The sequence below is a fragment of the Eriocheir sinensis genome, unplaced genomic scaffold (assembly GCF_024679095.1).
Source record: "Eriocheir sinensis breed Jianghai 21 unplaced genomic scaffold, ASM2467909v1 Scaffold62, whole genome shotgun sequence".
In the NCBI taxonomy this organism is placed as follows: Eukaryota; Metazoa; Arthropoda; class Malacostraca; order Decapoda; family Varunidae; genus Eriocheir; species Eriocheir sinensis.
Window position 1 is genome coordinate 965220 of NW_026111965.1, and position 19717 is coordinate 984936.

A 19717-nucleotide genomic window follows, 5' to 3' on the forward strand; every position below is an offset into this window, starting at 1 on the left:
CTTTTGTGAGCCGCCTCTCTATCTTTGATAGCACGAGAGCAAGCGTGATTGAACCAAGCCTTTTTATCATGGGGGGTAGAGAAAGAACGTGGAATGTGTGCCTCCATTCCAGAGACAATCACCTCTGTGATGCACTTGGCACATACAGAGAGGTCCCTCTCCTGGAAGCAGTAATCATTCTACGGGAAATTGGAAAAGTACATCTTCAGGTCGCCCCACCGAGCTGAAGCAAAATGCCAGAAGCACCACTTCTTCGGTGGATCCAGAGGCTGTACAGTAGCGATAGGACAGAATACAAAAATAAGGTTGTAATCGGAGGAGCCCAATAGAGAGAACAGTTTAAAAGAGTAAGCCAAAGGGTTAGAGATTAGGAAAAGATAAAGAATGTTGGGCATGTCTCCAAGATGGTCGGGAAAACGTGTAGGGTGCTGAACCAACTGCTCTAGATCATTGAGGCGAGCAAAGTTGTAGGCTTGTTCACCAGGCTGGTCAGAGAAAGAGCAAAAAAGCCAGAGTTGGTGTTGAACATTGAAATCCCCTAGAAAAGGAGATTTCACCGAAAGGAGAGTGAGTCTAGATGTGCTTCACTTTAGAATTCAAATAGTCAAAGAATTTTACATAGTTAGTAGTCAGATGAGAGATAAACAGCACAGACGTATTTAGTAATAGAGTAACAATTAAGTCTTAGCCAGATGGTGGATTTTAAATTCAGAAGAGTCAAGGTCGTGGGCACGAAAGCAAGTGATGTCGTTGCACATGTAGACGCAACATCCAGCTTTTCATTGATATTTATGATAGAGATAGTAGGAGGCAACAGAGTAGAGATTACTGTCAGTAGCCCCAGAAACCTAACTTTCGATGTGGAAAAGAAGGTGAGGTTTAGAGGAGGAGAGGTGGTGTTCCACATAATAAACATTGGAACGCAGACCACGAATGTTGCAGAAATTTATAAATAAATAATTTGACGAGCTATCAAGACCCCTCTTATGTCGGGAGTCAAAGGGGGAGTCCGCTCTGCGGGCATTTGTGTTCCCCCCCTCCCAGGCGGGGACTCCGAGGTATTGCTTTTCTTTGCTATTATGAATTTCTAATTTTTGGGGGGAAATGGAGTGTGTTGCGTGTTTGTAGTGTGGTGTGGAAAGTAAGAGGATCTGTCTTTGGATAGCATGCTGAACTACTCTCTGGTGTTAATGCGACAATAGGGAAACGGAAAGTGAGGATACGGGAATTGTATTTGGTGGGCTTGCAGAACCCTCCTCGCTTCCTGTATGTACCTCACCGGGAGTGGCTTACGCCCGTTTCGGTAAATGTCTTCCTACCTACTCCCTACCTGACCCCAAAGTCCCGCACTGCGAACATGAAGGTGAAGGTTACCCCGCTCACAGTCGTGCCGTTCCAGCACTCAATGGTGTTCATGACGGGATTTTTTTATGTGTTAATGTAGTTTCCCTAATGCATATATACTGTATGTGCCAAAGGGGTTGATTAATAGCGTTTCCGGCGGCCACGAGAGTGAGCGGGGTCACCTTCACCATTGTGTTCACAGTGCGGGACTGGGCCGTCAGGTATAGGCCGCAAAAGTGGTGTAGCAGTATAAGAAGGACCCTCACTAGGAAAAGGACCCTCTGTGTGCGCATGCGCTGCTGTTTAAAAAGCACACGCACGAACAAACACGCATGCTCGCTAGTTCTGTCGTGGCGGTGGGTGGCTCTCCTTACAGCATAACCAAGGCAGGGGTTTTCTGTCCTCCTTAGTCACCCTATTTGTTTATTATAACATCACCACTCTGCCCATGACTGTGTGGTGTATGAGAGGTAAACGTACGTTGTTCTCTACTCCACAAATACGCCTCAACTATTTTTTACAGGAGTAGGCGATCAATATTTAGCTCATTCAGCGAACTAACCTACTGTTATATTTATGGAGTTTTATATCGTCCAGCATCCAATGTTAAAATGGTCTGTGCTGTACAATATATGAACAGTAATAAATGAGTATAACAGTAAGTTATGTAGCTACAAAAGAAACTATTTATAGCCTACTCCTGAAAAAAACTTATTATCTCTTTGACACACACACACACACACACACACACACACACACACACACTTACTTCAACCATATTCGCCTATCTCCTTGTTTATACTAATCCCACAACTATATATTTATTTCTCTACAGTATGTTAATGTGGGAGCGATTCAGGGCATATGTCTCCCACTCATCCCCCCTATCACTCCACTATGCCTTTTAAGAAAATTCTTAAGACTGGTGTTTTCTATGCCCTCTCTGGCATCAATCCTCAGAGGGCTGACACCATGCCTGGTCAAACTCTCTGTCTTTCAACATCTACCTTTCCTTCCTGCTGGAAGTACGCCTACATACAGCCTGCGTTTAAGAAGAGTGATCGTTTCAATCCCTCAAACTGCCGTCTTATTGCATTATTATCCTGTTTTTCTACAGCTTATGAATCAATCCTTAATCGGAAGATTCTTTAGCATCTATCAACTTCTGACCTTCTATCTGATTGTTAACGACTTTTAGGCGTTATTTTTAATGTGGTTGCGTTAAATGTTATAGTTAAGGCGCAAACTGTTATTCACTCGTCACAGGGCCGGTGTTACCGTGGCCTGCTTCACAAGTTGATTGTAGTAGGTGAGATAACACAATAGCCTTTTAGTTGGCTGAACGGTAGCCGTTATAAGTTCACTTTAGTTCACTTTAGTTCTCTCTCTCACAAGGCAATACCAATACAAAATGTAATTTTAACTATATTAACAGTTGTACATAAGGTTTACAGTTTGCGTGAGCGAGTACTCGCACTAAATCAGAGACAGCCACACCGCCACAGAGCGCGGGGCAACGGAGCACCTCTCGTCTGCCCGTCACCAGTCTTCTCCCCCGTCTTCGCGTTGTTTGCTCGGTTTTATTTGCTAGTAGTTCGTCCGGAAGGGTGGGGCTTCCGGTTGATGACGGCTGATGAAAGTCGTCATTTGCTGATCCTAGTGTCAGTTCATCACAGCTTCCCACGGCCAAAAGCACGACGTGTTGTTAAACATCCTATTGTGCGACACCAACCGGGTGTCGCCACACGTACAGTCATACATTCACATGTACATTATAATATACACATTACATGATCGCCAGTGTGGGTTCCGTAAGGGGCGTTATACTGTATGGTGATGTTGTTTTCTTAACTGACTGTGGTCATGTTTTCTTAGCCGTTTCGGTGGAACTTTTGCTGTTGCTATAGATATCTCGAAAGCTTTTGACAGAGTCTGGCTCAAGTCTTTGCTTTCTAAACTAACTTCCTATGGATACTATCCCTCTCTCCGTACTTTTATCTCCAGTTTCCTTTCCGGCCGATCTATCTCTACTGTGGTAGATGGTTACTGTTCTTTTCTTTAACCTATTAATGGTGGTGTCCCGCAGAGCTCGCTTAACCCATCACTCTCTTTTATTCATTACGTATCATGTTTCCAAGGCAAACTGTCCTATCCACGCCTACGCTAACGACTCGACTCTGCATTACTCCATATCTATTTTTGGAGACACGACGTTCCTCATTTGTAAGTTATGTCTCCAGACAAAGACACAGATGAGACAGGTGTGGAAGGGAGTACACATAATAGCTAGAATATTCCCATCACGCCAACCATCTACATTTAGAATCAACAACATAGTATCTGAAAGCGCTGAAGTCGCCGCCGCTATTGACAGTGCATTTGCTCCCGTGTCTCTGCGAGATTCCAGACCACCTGAAGTACGTCGCCACTTGGAAGAGCAGGAGTCGCCAGCCAGACTTCTCGTCCCTAAATGGAGAAAGGTACAACGTTCCCTTCTCCATGCGAGAACTACACTCAGCTTTATCCCGTTGCAATGACACTTCGATCGCCGGGTCCGGACAACATTCCATACGCCTTGCTCCGAAAGTTTAACCTTACCACTATGACCTTGCTTCTCCAGATATTATATGCTGTTTGCTGCAAAAGTCCAAGTAGGTGGCGTGAGTCACTTGTACTTCCATAAGCCTAGGATGGACGGCTCACAGCCATTGCATTACTACCCCATAGCCCTAACGTCATGCCTTAGGAAATCGATGGAGAAGAGGGTGAACTTCCGTCTGATTCAACTGTGGATGCCTTGGTACACCTCCAGTCGCCTATCTGTCGCTCCCTTGCAGAGACAATGAAACGCCAGAATTTTCTCTTTACTACACTCACACACGACCTCGGTGTGTAACGAAACACACGAGAAATTAATCCAGACAAGGAAAGGTTTTGCCGGCGCCGGGGATCGAACCCGAGACCAGCGAGACGGGAGAGCCACTCCCTAACCAGTCGGCCAAAGAGGTATCCCACTCGCAGAGTGAGTTATGGGAGGCTCGCCCATCAGGCAAGTCACTGCACTACAACAACACATGGTCTGCGTTTTCTTCGACGAGAGAAGGCCTGCGACATAACATGGAGGTACGAGATAATCTACCAACTACATAAGTGGTCTCCGTGTTCGGGTGCCATAATTGTGAAGGTCTCTCTCAAAGATCAGACCTTCCGCGTCAGAGTTGGAACGTCATACTCCCCATCATATCAGCAACAGGAAGGAGTCCTCCATGGACGCGTCCTGAGTGTCACTCTTTTTGCCGTGGCCATAAATGTGATTACAACATCACACCCTGACGGTGTCTCGCTCTCGCTTTTCCTCGACGACCTAACACTCTGGTTTAATCATATCGAATGTCTACTGCAGAGCAACGACTACAGCAAGCTATAGACAGGACTTCGCGATGGCTTCCGATTCTCATATAAATCGATTGCCATGAATCTTCGTCCCCCGAGGGGACCCAGACCCCGCCCTCACACTATGCGGGTCTTAGTTGACACTAGTAGAACAGCACAAGTTCCTAGGTCTAGTTTTTGACAAGCGTCTTACATGACTCCCACACTTAAGAGACTTGAAAACACAGCATGAGGTCACGATCTCTTTCGTGTTTTCTTAGGCACTTCGTTGGGCGCAGACCGCACCGCGCTACTGCACCTATATTAAGCTCTTATTGGATTCAGGCTCTCATACTCATGCAAAGTATACACGTATGCCACACCTGCTCGCCTCTGCACTCTCGATGCAGTCCACCATGCTGCAGTTCGACTGGTAACAAGTGCCTTACGGTCGTCTCCTATTGCAAGCATATTAGTTGACGCCGGAATGCAACCCATAGACTGCATGTATGGAGATGACCCACTTGCAAAGTGCTGGTATAGATAACAACGCCACCCCAAGAACCCAACTTTGCTAGTGATGTCACCTTGGACACGTCATATAATAAGAAGCCCCTTCTACCTCGCCCCTTCGGATTACTTGCTCGTGATACCATCAGGGACCTTTCACTGCCATACTTTCCAATCTTTATAGTACCTCCCATCGCCTCGTGGGAGTTCCCTGACATATAGTGTTGTCGAAACTTTCGTTTTAATACGGCAACTGTGTCGGAGGGAACTTCTCGGCAGTTGTTTCTCATATTTTTCTTTCCATGCCACGTCTTTTTTTTTTTTTTTTTTTACGTGTTCCCCTATAGCGCCGGTAGGCTTTCTTCAGGGGCCTGGTGGTCCGCCCAAGCCCGTCATGGCGCAGGCAATTTTTATCGTGGCGCCATTTATTCTCGTTGGACGCTCCAAGTCCGATGTGCTGTCCTCGGATTCGGGGCCGTCTTCCCAGAGTTCTTCCGTTTTGGGAGAACTCTGCCATGCCTGTGGCTCGGTTTACTATTTTTTCTGACACACGCAACACTATTAAGTTTGAGAAATTTTACTAGCACACATCCTGTCATTTTAGAAGATTTTGCTGGTGTGTTCTGGACAACGGCGTGGCCATGAGGTAACATTTTGTTGGGTCCCTGCCCATGTCTCTGTACGTGGCAATGAGGAGGCTGATGAGGTGGCACGGGTCGCTGCTTCTCGTCCTCCCTTTATATGTCCTCTCTCCTGCAGGGACCTTTACCCCTCTGTTTGGTTCGCATTCAAGCCTGTGGAAGGCCAGCTGGGATGACCTGACAGTCACAACCAAGATGGGAGAGATCACGACCAGAGCTTTGTGTTCCTGGTCGTACTCCCTTATAAGGGGTCGAAAGGGCACCGTTCTCACCCGCCTCAGGATGAACCACACTCGTTACACACATGCTTTCATGTCCCGGGGAGTTCAACCTTACTCTGATGACTGTTTGGTCCCTTTGACTGTTAGGCGCTTGCCAGTCGAGCGTCCCAGTCTGGTTGACCTGCGAGAGCGGTACCTTTTCCGGTGTCGGGATGGTGATGGAAGTTTGTCTCTCCCTGGTGCCGAGGGAGAAGCTCTCCCGGGACACAGGTAATGGGTTACCTCCAGGAGGCTGATGTTTTCCATCTCTAACCTTATTGCTGTTGGTGGCTGCTTCTATATTATTTTTAAAACTATTATTACGCATCTTTAACTTTTTATATATTCATGATTTTTAGCTGTATAATTTTATTATGTTCGCTGCCAAAAGATCTCTGTAAATGCGGCGCCACGATTGCATAGCCAAATCAATTATCCTGGTTACTATTATGCTCAGAAACAGCCGTCCTATTACAATATTTCTTCTCCCAGTCTGTATTCTTTTGAGAAGCTGCAAGTAGCTTTTTTTGTACTGTTTGTTTGTTTGTTTGTTAGTGTGTGTGTGTGTAAGTCACCACGGCCTGATCACGAGCTGAACTCGTCATCGCCTGAAAGTATTCTTTCGATTAATAGAAGCTCATTATAGTCGATTTCTGAGTCCTCCTGGGGCCTTCAACACCACACACCCCATCTCCTTTGCTCAAGGGGGTACAAACCGCTCCCTGTCAGCGGAAAAATCTAGGCCTGATCGAGACTCGAACCTCAGCCCGCCAAGGCGGAGCCTGACAGGGCAGAGACTCCACTTAATCTTCACTTAATGTAGCTACCGGAGCGGAGTGGTGTGTGTGTGTGTGCATGTGTGTGTGTGTGTGTGTGTGTGTGTGTGTGTGTGTGTGTTTCCGTAGAACATTTTCTAGAATAAGTCGCGTCCATTTCCGGTAGGTTTGGCGGCAAATAATGTAATAACATCAACATAATAACATCAACAGTAGCTCTATACCGAAAATGGAAAATATATTTTTGGCACCCTTTGCCTTATTTCGTGGAAACTTGCAGACATTTGTATACATATTTTTTGTTTAGTCCTTTGTCTGGCTACCTAAGCACTGAAACGGAGACTTCATCTATTCCTGTATAACGCTCTCTGAGAAACAGTATATTGAAATCAAACAAAACGTCTCATGCTATTATGATATATTTGAAAGTGCAAAACGTGCAGGGTTTCATGGGTACATCAGTCAATAAATAAATAAATAAATAAATAAATAAAATCCGGTGATTTTATCATCAACAAAAAATACCTTTACCACCACCACCACCACCAGCGCTGTGTGTCCATGGTGGTTGCAGCGCCATGATCAAATACCCCAATTAATAAACAACCACCACCACAATTTTCATCGTGCCAATCATCATACTTTCCTCTTGCCTTGTCATCGTCATCATGGTGGTAGTAGCGGCAGTAGACGTGATGGTGGTGGTAAGTTTAAAGGGCGATAGTGGGGTCCGCACTACTGGTTGGGTGGTTGGTAGTGGGGGTGGCGTCTTCTTGGTAGTGGCGTTGTGGTGGTGGTGGTAGTGATGGTGGCAGGTAATAGGTCTAAGCGGTGGTGCGAGGGGTAGTGGTAGGGGTAGTGGTGGTGGTAGGGGTAGTGGTAGGGGTAGTGGTAGTGGTAGGGGTAGTGGTAGTGGTAGGGGTAGTGGTAGTGGTAGGGGTAGTGGTAGTGGTAGTGGTAGTGGTGGAAGTGGAAGAGGTTGTGGTTTCAACAATGCACTCCACTGTGAATTTATAGCAGTCGCCTTTAGAGCCATGTTCTCCAGAACCATGTCCTCCAGAGCCATGTCCTCCAGAACCGTGTCCTCCAGAGCCGTGTCCTCCAGAACCATGTCCTCCAGAGCCGTGTCCACCATGCTGTCTCCTGCCCTCATCCTCACTCTTGCTGCTCGCACTCAAGCTGCGTCCTCCGTGACCACCAGAGCCACCACGGCGGCTGACTAAGACCCTTAAGGAGCTTCCACTGGTTTGGAGGGTCCTTGAGAAGCTATCACACACCCTGTGTAGTGAGAGACGATGTAATGAAGAATCAATAGATGTGTGTCGTCTTTTAATTATTTCCCTCTTCCTCACTCCCCCCTCCCCACACACACACTGTTTAGTGAAGGGATAAGGCAGTGACGAATTAATATGAATGTGTTGTATATAACTCTCTCTCCCTCCGATACACACACACACACACACACACACACACACACACACACTTGTTAGTGGAGAGACGGGATGTGAGGAATTAATAGATATATTTTGTTAACACACACACACACACACACACACACACACACACACACACACTCACCTCACATTTCTCCCATCGAACATGGCAATAAGACTTCCGATCGCGCATCTCACCGTTTCGCTGAAAGAAATGGTGAGGTGGCCGCCCACACAAGTGAAGTAGTAATTCGAGCACCTGTCGGGGAGAGAGAGAGAGAGAGAGAGAGAGAGAGAGAGAGAGAGAATTTCGAAATTACCCATTTTATAATATATTTATAGTACCACAACTGCTACTACTACTACTACTACTACTACTACTACTACTACTACTACTACTACTAATAATAATAATAATAATAATAATAATAATAATAATAATAATATAAATAATAATAATGAGACTACAACTAATATATTCTCAATAGACGATGAAGGAAGAGCATCATAGCCGCTCTGTTGCTGGTGATGGGTTGACAGCTAACTCGACGGGGATTGGGCAAAACCTGTAGGAGAGCGGACACTCAAAAGCGCTTCTTTATTTTACTTAAGTTTCTCTATATTCTGTGTAATGCCAAACAGCCAAACAGCCGCAATGTAGTGACAGAGATGCCAAGGCGTGGCAAAGCCCCTGCCGTGGGGATGATCCAATTCAGCGCCGGTAATTCAGCGCCGCCGATTCAGCGCCAGCCCAATTCAGCGCCTAACTATTCAGCGCCTGTGCGCTTCTCATTAGCCATAATAGGTGTCTTTGTTGTATAACCGTTGGATGTAAGGATGATGACGGGTGGTAGGAAACAAGGTGCCAAACAGTTTTCCCATTAAATCGGTACCTTTTTTTTTTTTTTTTTTTTACAGCTAAGGAGACAGCTCAAGGGCGCAAAGAAAAAAAAAGAAAAAAAGGCCCGCTACTCACTGCTCCCGAACAGAAGTTAAAGGAGTGGCCAAATCAGAGGTTAATTTCGGGAGGAGAGGTGTCCTGATACCCTCCTCTTGAAAGAGTTCAAGTCGTAGGCAGGAGGAAATACAGATGAAGGAAGATTGTTCCAGAGTTTACCAGCGTGAGGGATGAAAGAGTGAAGATGCTGGTTAACTCTTGCATAAGGGGTTTGGACAGTATAGGGATGAGCATGAGTAGAAAGTCGAGTGCAGCGGGGCCGCGGGAGGGGGGGAGGCATGCAGTTAGCAAGTTCAGAAGAGCAGTCAGCGTGGAAATATCGATAGAAGATAGAAAGAGAGGCAACATTGCGGCGGAATTTAAGAGGTAGAAGACTATCAGTATGAGGAGGAGAGCTGATGAGACGAAGAGCCTTAGCCTCCACTCTGTCCAGAAGAGCTGTGTGAGTGGAGCCCCCCACACATGAGATGCATACTCCATACGAGGGCGGACAAGGCCCCTGTATATGGACAGCAACTGTGCAGGGGAGAAGAACTGGCGGAGACGGTACAGAACGCCCAGCCTCGAGGAAGCTGATTTAGTAAGAGATGAGATATGAAGTTTCCAGTTGAGATTTTGAGTTAAGGATAGACCGAGGATGTTTAGTGTTGAGGAAGGTGATAGCTGGGTGTTGTCAAAGAATAGGGGATAGTTGTTTGGAAGATTGTGTCGAGTGGATAGGTGGAGAAACTATGTTTTTGAGGCGTTGAAGGACACCAGGTTCTTCTTGCCCCAGTTGGAAATAATAGTAAGGTCTGAGGCTAAGCGTTCTGCAGCCTCCAGCCTTGAGTCGTTAAGTTCCTGAAGGGTGGGTCTTCTATTAAAAGACGTTGAATAATGCAGAGTGGAATCATCGGCGTAGGAATGGATAGGACAGTTCGTTTTGGAAAGAATAGGGGATAGTTGTTTGGAAGATTGTGTCGAGTGGATAGGTGGAGAAACTATGTTTTTGAGGCGTTGAAGGACACCAGGTTCTTCAAGACCCAGTTGGAAATAATAGTACAATGAACAACAGAAAACGAGTGGGAGATAGGACAGAACCCTGTGGGACACCACTGTTAATAGATTTAGGGGAAGAACAGTGACCGTCTACCACGGCAGAAATAGAACGGTCAGAAAGGAAACTGGAGATAAAGGTACAGAGAGAAGGATAAAAACCCTAGGAGGGTAGTTTAGAAAGCAAAGATTTGTGCCAGACCCTATCAAAAGCTTTTGATATGTCCAGCGCAATAGCAAAAATTTCACCGAAACGGCTAAGAGAGGATGACCAAGAGTCAGTTAAGAAGGCTAGGAGATCACCAGTAGAACGCCCCTTGCGGAACCCATACTGGCGATCAGATAGAAGGTCAGAAGTGGAAAGGTGCTTTTGAATCTTCCGGTTAAGGATTGATTCAAAAGCTTTAGATAGACAAGAAAGTAAAGCAATAGGACGGTAGTTTGAGGGATTGGAGCGGTCACCCTTCTTAGGTACAGGCTGTATGAAGGCATACTTCCAGCAAGAAGGAAAGGTAGATGTTGACAGGCAGAGGCGAAAGAGTTTGACCAGGCAGGGTGACAGCACGGAGGCACAGTTTTTAAGGACAATAGGAGGCACTCCATCAGGTCCATAAGCCTTCTGAGGATTGAGGCCAGAGAGGGCATAGAAAACATCATTTTGAAGAATCTTTATAACAGGCATAAAGGAGTCAGAGGGGGGATGAGTAGGAGGAATATGCCCAGAATCGTCCAGAGTCGAGTTTTTAGAAAAAGTTTGAGAGAAGAGTTCAGCCTTAGAGATAGATGAGACGGCAGTGTTGCCGTCAGGACTGAGGAGTGGAGGGAAAGATGAAGAAGTGAAGTTGGAGGAGATGTTTTTGGCTAGATGCCAGAAGTCACGGGAAGAGTTAGAGAAAGCAAGGTTTTGACATTTTCTATTAATGAAAGAATTTTTGGTTAGTCGGAGAATAGATTTGGCACGATTTCGGGCAGAAATGTAAAGTTTATAATTAGCATTAGTTTGAAGGCTCTGGTACCTTTTGTGAGCTACCTCTCTATCATTGACAGCACGAGAACAAGCATGATTAAACCAAGGCTTTTTAGCGTGAGGAGTAGAGAAAGAACGAGGAATGTATGCCTCCATTCCAGAGACAATCACCTCTGTGATGCGCTGAGCACACACAGAGGGGTTTCTATCCTGGAAGCAATAATCATTCGACGGGAAATCGGAAAAGTACATCCTCAGGTCGTCCCACCGAGCTGAAGCAAAATGCCAGAAGCATCGCCTCTTCGGTGGGTCCAGAGGGTGTACAGGAGCGATAGGACAGGATGCAGAAATAAGATTGTGATCGGAGGAGCCCAACGGAGAGAACAGTTTGACAGAATAATCAGAAGGGTTTGAGGTAAAGAAGAGGTCTAGAATGTTGGGCCGATCTCCAAGACGGTCGGGAATACGTGTAGGGTGCTGGACCAACTGCTCTAGGTCGTTGAGGATAGCAAAGTTGTAGGCTTGTTCACCAGGATGGTCAGTGAAAGAGGATGAAAGCCAAAGCTGGTGGTGAACATTGAAATCTCCTAGGATGGAGATTTCAGCGAAGGGAGAGTGGGTCAAGATGTGCTCCACTTTAGAATTCAAATAGTCAAAGAATTTTACATAGTTGGTAGAGTTAGGTGAGAGATAAACAGCACAGATGTATTTAGTAATAGAATGACAGTGAAGTCTTAACCAGATGGTGGAAAATTCAGAAGAGTCAAGGTCGTGGGCACGAGAGCAAGTGATGTCGTTGCGCACGTAGGCGCAACATCCAGCTTTGGATTGAAATTTAGGATAGAGATAGTAGGAGGGAACAGAGTAGAGATTGCTGACAGTAGCCTCAGAAACCTGTGTTTCAGTAAGGAAGAGAAGGTGAGGTTTAGAGGAGGAGAGATGATGTTCCACAGAATGAAAATTAGAGCGAAGACCGCGAATGTTGCAGAAATTGAGAAGAAAGAGGTTCGAGGAGTTATCAAGACACCTCTCGGGTCGGCAGCCAGAAGGGGAGTCCTCCCTGGGGGAATTTGTGGTCCCCCCCCCAGTCGGGGACTCCGAGGCTTGGTGTATGTGCGCCATTTTGAAATTTTAATTTTGGGAAAAGGTGTATATGTTGTGTGAATGCAGTGTGGTGTGGATAGAGAGAGGATCTGTCTTTAGAGAGCATGCTGAACTACTCTCCGGTGTTGGTGAGACAATAGGGAAACGGTTAGTGAGGACATGGGAAGGGTCTTTGGAGGGCTTCAGCTCCCTTCTCACCTCCCATATATACCTCACCGGGAGTGGCTTGCGCCCGCTCGGTAGGTGTCTTCCTACCTACTCCTACCTTAAAAGAACGGAACAGCTAAAGCCTTTACGTTTACATATTAAGGATATCATTATAATCTTTGTGGGTAATCGAAATTATCTCAAACACTGTATAGCATACTAAACTACTAAACAACTACTAAACAAAATATTAAACAACTAACCACTCTGTTCCTCTAGTCAACAGCTTGGAAAATCTCCTCTTTACCCCCCTTCTCCTCCAACCCCACTCAGTGTTCATGAGGTGAGGGTGGTTGGTTCAGCTTACCAACAACAGACCAGGAAAGAGCACCGCGCTAGATAGGTGTGGAACGCTACTTGCCTGCCTGTTCCTGCCAGCTCCTCACCCACTCACCTCTGTATAGCTCGCATTTGGAGCTGACACCTGCTATTCTGATTTTCTTAGACTTAAAATTTCAAACTTTAACCCATGGCACAACCAGTGCAAAGCAAAAGAGAAAGAGTGAAATTCTGTCATGAAGGATATCCATATTGATTTAATAAATTAAGTAAGACACAGAATGATGTTAAGTTTAGGCGATGCCATGAAGATGGAAGATGCAGAGCCAGAATTCATACATTAAAGGAAACCGTAATTAAGAAGATTAACGAACATACCCATCCCCCATCTACAGTTGAAGTCGAGGTAGAAATGGCAAAAACAGATGCAAGATATCGGGCTGTGAAGACGTGTGAACTTCAAAGTGCTTAGAAAATGTCTTAAGCTGGCATTGCACAATTAGCAAATAGGCAAGCAATGCGGGATATGAACCTCAAATCAAATTACTTAAATACAGAAAAGTAGATGAAAGAATATTGAAAATTGTTTCTGAGTATAGGAACAGAAATGAAGTAGAATACCTGCGTGCAATTGCGCACAATTTATCACACTAAAAATAAATCTTTTAAACGATTTTAAATGTTTTTTTTTAATAATTTTAAATCAAATAAACTAATCTCATGAATAAGTATGATTCTTTAAGTAAAGTATTGCTTTATTGCACTGAAAGGGTGGCGCTGAATAGTCTGGCGCTGAAACGGGCTGGCGCTGAAACGACGGAACTGAAACATCAGCGCTGGAATGGCGGCACTGAATCGTACCCTACCCCCTGCCGTAGGCTGTCTAGTCAACTCCCTACCTGCTGCTCTCCGAGTTCCTTCCCGCCGATGCAAAAACGCCATATACGACCTGCTCTGTGAACGTACCACATTATTATGACTAATATTCCAAGCTTAGATAAACATTTACGGCCATCACCCGAACCTTCTGGAGGACGGATTGAAGACGTCTCTGCCAGAGGGTCTGCCAGAGCCAGGTAGAGATGAGGAGATGGTCTGCCTTTCGCCTGCGCCCAAGTTGTACCTACACCTGTCTTGGCGTTCCTCGGCACGTGCTTGCGGCACCGTCATCAGGCAAAGCGCAGCCACCACCACGCTCGCCACCGCCACCTTGGCTGCCTGCTGCACCATGCTGGCCACGGGACAAGAGAAACTCAAATTTACTTTTGGCTCACTTCCAACACTCCCCCAACTCTTAAAAATTGATACATTTGGCACCTCCAAACCCTAATGTTTTCCACTCTTTCACTCACGACTCAAAAATTTTGCTCATAAGCCACAGCCTGCCTCGTGACCTGAAGTGTTCTCTGATTGGCCCGACCACTCCTCCGTCCTTCATCAGCCTCCCCGCACACCTGTTTGTCACCTCTCTCTCTCTCTCTCTCTCTCTCTCTCTCTCTCTCTCTCTCTCTCTCTCTCTCTCTCTCTCTCTCTCTCTCTCTCTCTCTGTCTCTCTCTCTCTCTCTCACACACACACACACACACACACACACACACACTCATACACAAACACTATTTTTTTTCCTTCAACCCCACGTGCTTTTCGTCTTTCCTCATCCTGCAACACCATATTTGCATCCCTCTGAAAATTATATATAATTAGAATATGAGGACTATTTGTATGCATGTGCAGAAAGGGCGGGGAAGGGCTGTTCCTTCACATCAAAATATTTCCCTTCCCTTTTTTCCAATGCTCGCTCCCCTCCTTTCGTGTGCCTGATCATTTCCTTTCCGTTTACACCTCTGCATTTTGCCTTTCTTCGTGGTGAAAGAGAGGAGAGGAGGAAGGGAGAGCGAGTCACTCTAATGTGTGTATGTGTGTGTGTGGGAGAGAGAGAGAGAGAGAGAGAGAGAGAGAGAGAGAGAGAGAGAGAGAGAGAGAGAGAGAGAGAGAGAGAGGGTGGAGAATGTCATGTCAACCAGCCACTCAGGATAGGTCATGAGCAAGACGCTACAGCCATGGTGTATTGGTTGACAGGACGCAAATATTGACCAGGAGGTTCGGGGACGAAACTAAACTAAACACTGAAACGGACGAAAGCTCAGTAGGTGTCTTGATGCTAGATTGCCTCCCTCCACTCTTCCTTCTCTCGTCGCCAAAATCATGCAAATTTTAACAGACAAAATTTTAGGGAAGGTCACACACGTATGTACCTCCTTTCAACTCACCCGGCTGCAATCCTTAAGTGTTGGTCAGTACATGGAAATTAATATACTTCCACAGTTATTCCAATACCATATTCATTAATACAGAGAGAGAGAGAGAGAGAGAGAGAGAGAGAGAGAGAGAGAGAGAGAGAGAGAGAGAGAGAGAGAGAGAGAGAGAGAGAGAGAGAGATTTACACTGATATCCAGATATATCCGCACAGTCCAAACTAGGCAGTCTGTCCTTGATAAACCGATGTGAAACAACATTGAGTCATGTGCATACTACATAGATAAAGACCTGGAAAGATAAACGAAGACGTTTGAAAATATATAAGGTAGGGTATAGTTAGTGCATGGTGGAAAAAGTAGACAGTTATTTAAAAGTAAGATAGTTCATGTATGAGAAAGAATTAAGGTTAGTGTCACTTTCATCCTTCTTCTGAAATAAAGCAGCTGACAGGCATTAAAAGAGCTCGAAATAAAAAAAATAATTAAGTACGGTAAGAAGTCCATCCTTGGATACGCTAACGATTGTCTTTACGGTACAAGAACAAGCGAGACAAAAACTACTTTCGGTCTAATAAAACTAATTACGATGATACAGAAAATAAGGAACTAATTAATGGAAACTTTTTGGGACACTAATGTGCGAGGGTACGAGGTTGTGGTAACAGAGCTTGTCGACAATCACGTGACCGCCTGCACTCATACCACCACATTCCCGCATTGGTATGCGAGGATTGGCAGGCTTCCTTTAGATTACAATTTATTCATTCGTATTTTTTTCCTATAAGATATACGTAGAAATTGAAGAAGAAGATTTAAAATGTGCTGGACAAACGTACTGTACCATCTACAGAAATTTCCCACACATTGATATGAATATCCCTTCTGGTAACACTGGTTATCACCATCTCTGCGCCGCCCCACTCTCAGGGTGCTACACTGGTGTCGACTCAACAGAATGTCTCCTGCTGTCTCCACACTTAAACAACGATGGCCGAGTGGTCAGCGTGCGGCCATGGTGAACCCCCGGACCTACGTTCGCATCCCACCGCAACACGCTGATTTTTTTAAACCATCGCCGAGTGGCGGATGATTACCCACATGCTGCCCAGATTTTCAATCAACCCAACGTCAGCGACTTCCTACAAGTAGAGCGCAAGAGGACAGCATGTGCCAAGCAAAAGTCATATATATACAGTCTACCTCACCAGGAGTTACTTACGCTCGTTTCGATAAGTGTCAGGTTGCCTACTCTTTGTGAAGGGAAAACATCAAGACCAGCACAAGACCTGTTTGCATGGGAATCAGAAAGGAGAAAAACTAGACCAGCACAAGACGAAGGGACAGCGTGGAGGCACTGAACTCAAAACCCTAGATTGTTCTTGGTATGACAATAAGGATCTTAATCAGGCTTCGACGCTCTGAGGCTCACTCCTCACCAGAACACCTTTGAAAGCGAACTGTTTCTCTAGTAACATTATTCATGCACTTGAGTTTGTTTTGTTAAAGAATCAGAAGGCTTAAAATGTAAGAGAATTATCGCTATATCAGTAATATAATTACCCTGACGAAGCAAGAACGGTAATGAATCTGAGGAGAAAACAAATAACCATCATGAAACAAGATCAGCTCCAAGTGATGAAATTTCTTCTCCTACACGTCGCCTTGATTTCAGTGACCTGGTTGCCGTTGGGGTGACTGCCACTTATTAAAGTAGCTACATGAGATCATCATATATTCGAAACAAATACTTTTCCCAGCAACCCACCCGAGATTTGTAATTGGGACCTCGAGATCCAAGGCAGACACCCTAGCGTCGAGTTCAATAGGTATGGACCCTGCTACTCAAGACCTTTAGAGTCCTTCTCGTCTCGGGCCATTGCGTAGCGGCTTAGCGTAAGTGTGCTCATCAGGGAAAGGACTGCATGGCAATGTAAAACAAACTATGCTACGCAAAGGTCTTTGCAAAGAAGTATCCTTCAAACTTTTCTTAGTTTTACAGTTTATTATCTAGTAAACCTGTACTGAGACCTGTGAGACTGCCGGTATCTGTATTTGGTTGCCGGTCAACTGAACCAGTGCCACTTGCACCAGTACCACATGCACCAGTGCCAACTGAACCAGTGGTCAACTGAACCAGTGGTCAACTGAACCAGTGGTCAACTGAACCAGTTGTCAAGTGAACCAGTGGTCATTTGAACCAGTGGTCATTTGAACCAGTAACCATCTGAACCAGTGTAAACTGAACCAGTACTACTTGAACCAGTACTATTTCAACCAGTGACCATCTGAACCAGTGGTCATCTGAACCAGTGGTCAACTGAACCAGTGGTCAACTGAACCAGTAGTCAAGTGAACCAGTGGTCATTTGAACCAGTGGTCATTTGAACCAGTAACCATCTGAACCAGTGTAAACTGAACCAGTACTACTTGAACCAGTACTATTTCAACCAGTGACCATCTGAACCAGTGGTCATCTGAACCAGTGCTACTTGAACCAGTGCAAACTGAACCAGTACTACTACTTGAACCAGTACTAATTCAACCAGTGACCATCTGAACCAGTGGTCATCTGAACCAGTGCAACTTGAACCAGTGCAAACTGAACCAGTAGTACTTGAACCAGTACCATTTCAGCCAGTGACCGTGTAATACAATTTAACCCTTTTTCGAAGGCCGATGGTACTGTACTCCGTTGTGTAACCCTTTCATTACAGGTGTAACTCGTTTATGTTAGCATCCTCCCTGCACCAGCTTAAACCACGCATACTGAATTAAAACAACAAATTATCCTAGGCTTTGCATTGAATTAAAACAAGAAATATCCCTAGGCTTTGTACTGAATTAAAGCAAAAAATAACCCTAGGCTTTGTACTGAATTAAAGCAAAAAATAATCCTAGGCTTTGTATTGAATTAAAACAAGAAATAAGCCTAGGCTTTGTACTGAATTAAAACAAGAAATAACCCTAGGTTGTCGGCTTCTTCACCATAAGATCTAACTTTAACTGCTAGTCTGTTTGCTAAAAGTACATATGTATTTCTTGGCCTCTCAAGATTGACAGCTTGGGCATTTTGCATTGTTAGCCTATGAACTGCAATGTCTTTTCTGATACCATTCAATACAAAGCCTAGGATTATTTTTTGCTTTAATTCAGTACAAAGCCTAGGGTTATTTTTTGCTTTAATTCAGTACAAAGCCTAGGGTTATTTCTTGTTTTAATTCAATACAAAGCCTAGGATAATTTATTGTTTTAATTCAGTATGCGTGGTTTAAGCTGGTGCAGGGAGGATGCTAACATAAACGAGTTACACCTGTAATGAAAGGGTTACACAACGGAGTACAGTACCATCGGCCTTCGAAAAAGGGTTAAATTGTATTACACGGTCACTGGCTGAAATAGTACTGGTTCAAGTACTGGTTCAGTTTGCACTGGTTCAAGACCACTGGTTAAGATGACCTCTGGTTCTGATGGTATCTGGTTGAAATAGTACTGGTTCAAGTAGTACTGGTTCAGTTTGCACTGGTTCAGTTGACCACTGGTTCAGTTGAAATAGTACTGGTTCAGTTGTACTGGTTCAGTTTACTGGTTCAGTTGACCACTGGTTCAATGTACTGGCTTGGCACTGGTTCAGTTGACCACTTAGTTGACCACTGTATTTATTGGTTCAGATGAACACGCGACCCATGTTTTAAACCACTGCTAGAGAGTGTGATTCACAGGTAAACGAAAACATGCTGTCAGAAAACAGCAAATCGTTATATTTTACCTGATCTCTGTTGGTTGTCTTAGGTCGTCAAGGGTCGAAATCCGTCGAAGCAAAGCTGAATCTTTCCGAGTCCGTGGACGAGTGTGAGGAGCTGTCCAGGCTCTGCCATTTATATGCCAGGTAACACGTGGGTGAGTGAGGCGTGGGCGAGGCGGTGCACAAATCCACAAGTGCATGGGGGTCTCAGACAGGGAAAAATATTGCCTTTAGGTAGCTTGATTCAAGGTCTCTAGTGGAGTGAGACACGGCAATGTATGGTCGCCGGCCATGGTCCGCAAGGCACGATAAACAATGAATAATAGCCAGCTTGGTATTCTTCATGGTACAGAGACTACTGAAAACAATAAATGGTGGCAAGTTTGGTATTCTTCATGGTGCACAAAAAACTGGAAGAAATGAGCGGGAGTTAGTCTGACATTCTGTATATTCCATAAGACACTATAAGAAATGAATGGTAGCTTGTCTGGCATTCTGAATAGTCCATAAGACACTATAAGAAATGAATGGTAGCTCGTCTGGCATTCTGAATAGTTTATAAAACACTATAAGAAATGAACGGTAGCTAGTCTGGCATTCGACATAGTCCATACGACACTCTAACAAATGAATGGTAGCTAGTCTTGCATTCGACGTAGTCCAAAAGACACTATAACAAATGAATGGTAGCTAGTCTGGCATTCGACATAGTCCAAAAGACACTATAACAAATGAATGGTAGCTAGTTTGGCATTCGACATAGTCCAAAAGACACCATAACAAATGAATGGTAGCTAGTCTGGCATTCGACATAGTCCAAAAGACACTATAAC

At 45.0% G+C, this 19717-nt stretch overlaps 1 long non-coding RNA gene across 1 annotated transcript; it reads right to left on the bottom strand.

Moving 5' to 3' along the window:
* Positions 1 to 7339: 7339 nt before the first annotated feature.
* On the bottom strand, positions 7340 to 18990 carry LOC126993481 (uncharacterized). The gene is made up of 4 exons (XR_007747850.1): positions 18909 to 18990; positions 13911 to 14117; positions 8482 to 8595; positions 7340 to 8181 (listed from the first exon to the last, which is right to left on the bottom strand). It is a non-coding gene; the product is annotated as an uncharacterized LOC126993481 (long non-coding RNA).
* Between the last annotated feature and the right edge of the window lie 727 nt (positions 18991 to 19717).